The sequence below is a fragment of the Octopus bimaculoides genome, chromosome 26 (genome assembly GCF_001194135.2).
Source record: "Octopus bimaculoides isolate UCB-OBI-ISO-001 chromosome 26, ASM119413v2, whole genome shotgun sequence".
NCBI lineage: Eukaryota > Metazoa > Mollusca > Cephalopoda > Octopoda > Octopodidae > Octopus > Octopus bimaculoides.
In genome coordinates, this window is record NC_069006.1 from 12,206,666 (window position 1) to 12,209,165 (window position 2,500).

Below are 2,500 nucleotides of genomic sequence, written 5' to 3' on the forward strand. Positions count from 1 at the left end.
TATATATATATATATATATATATATATATAGAGAGAGAGAGAGAGAGAGAGAGAGAGAGAGAGAGAGAGAGAGCTATCTCTCTCTGTCTAGCTAGCTAGTTAGTTATCCATCTAGCTATCTGTTCATTTATCCAATTATCTCTTCATTTAGTTATTCCTCCTTCTAGCTATTTGTCCATTGGTCTACTTATTCCTCTCTCCATCTAGATATCTCTTCATCAAGTCATCTATCCAGTTGTCCATCTATCCCTCTAGCTATGAACTGTCTGTCCATTCACCTACCTATCTGTCCAACTGTCTGTCCATTCACCTAAGTATCTATCCAACTGTCTGTCCATTCACCTAGCTATCTATTCAACTCTCTGACTGTTTATCCATCTGTGTCTAACCATCTGCCCATCTATCTAGCTATATATCTATCCATAAGCTATTCATCCATCTGTTTTGCAACTTACCCATCTACATAGTTATCTATCCTCCTAGCTAACTACCTGTCTATCGCTACCCCTCTATTTACGTATCCATCTTCCTATCTATCCAACTATTTATTCATCTTTTTATTCAGTTATTTATCTGTCTACCTGTCTGTCTATCCATCAAGCTATATACATTTATATATATTCGTATCCATATAGTTATCCATCTATTTATGTCTACCCATCTATCTATCCATCAAGCTTTATGTATATATATACCTGTATAGTTATCCATCTATTCTCATATATATATATATATATATATAATGTTTCTTTATTGGCCACACAGGGCTGAATACAAAGTAGAGCTTTTCTTTTTGGGAAGAAGAAGAGAAAAAAAAAAGTGGGTTGAATTTCTATCAAAAGGGATCGTGGAAAAAGGAAAAAAGCCAATCAATAGGGATCGTGTATCACAGAAATGTTAATGTAACAAGGGAAAGCAGATTAGGTTTATCTGTGGAAAGAAAAGCCTATGGAAAAGACCACGGTAACTCTGGGCAATAATGTCATGCAAAAAAAAAAAGAAACACATTACAGTAAGTGACTCTTTTTTCCTTTCTTTTTTTGGTTCATAGGATTATGCTCTGCCATCCTTGCTTCATTCACCCATCTTTTTTTGAAACAGTCACTAGACAAGACTTCCCTCTCTACTCTCACCTTCCTTTTCAAGTGATACTTGAAGAAATTGATGAGAGATTGACCAGAGAGGAAAGTGTTTGTCTCTAGACCTTTCAGATATGTCCACCATACACATTCTTTCGCCATAGCCACAAGTATGATGAAAATGGCTCTTCCTTCCCGTTTCAAGGAAGGAGGCACGACAATATTCACGATAGACTTGGTTGTTAAACCGACTCATGCCACAAGCGATAGCAGTCGTTCGACATAGACCCACAGGTCGGAAATGGTTGGACATTATAAGTGTGTGCAGGACAGTTTCGTCGCTCTGACTGCATCTCGGGCAGGTCAACCCCATGTTTCTCGAGCCATGCCTAAACAAACATCATAATGTATATTGAATGTAAAAATAAACGTGAGACAAACAGAAAGTCCATAATCCTTCATCAGTTATCAACCAATGATACTGTTCAGTTTCTCACCTTTAACTATAAGACTAAGTGCTTCCCAATTGGCGGTGCACTCAAAAAAAGTTTTCTTGCATAGAATTAAGGACAAGAGCAAACAAAACAAAACAAAATGACAGAGTATGATTTAGGATGTTCAACTGTTTGTCCTCGTCCACCGTCCTAAATCACATTCTGTTGTTTTACTTGTTTTGTTTCATTTTGTTTGCTCTTGTCCCTAATTCTCGCTATGTATACACACATATACACTGACAAATCTATTCAGCCAAACCATCCGAGTGATGAAGTAGGAACTGCTGTCAAGTCTACAAAAGATAGGCAAAACTAATCTTGTTCAGTATATATATATATCTGAGGGGGTACCCAGTAGAAACCAGAATTTTGCAATATTATTTTATTCACTTAGTTTTACATGTTAACACTTTTATCACTTCCAAAGTATTCTCCTTTCGAAGCAATGCATCGGTTCAGATGCGTTTTCCACTGTTCGAAGCAGTCCATTTAATGCCTTGATTATTTTTTCTTTCACCTCTTCTACATCTGCAAAACGTTTTCCTTTAAGGACTCTTTTCATTCAGGGGAACAAAAAAATGTCACAGGGTGCAAGATCAGGTGAATAGGGTGGGTGGGTAAGTGGGGTCATGCCATTTTTGGTCAAAAACTGTCTCGCACTTCGGTGTGCACAGGCACATTGTCATGATGAAACCACCACTCTCCACTTTGCCACAGATTGGGGAATTTTCATCTCATTGCATCTCGCAAACACTTCAGAACTGCCAAGTAAAGTTTCTGGTTAACTGTTTGACCAGGAGGAACAAATTCTGTTTAGACAATTCCTTTCACATTGGACTTCACTCGGAGCGCTTTTGGGGGTGCATGGTGACATTGAATGCTTCCATTGACTTGATTGCTGCTTCATTTCCAAGTTGTAGCCATAGC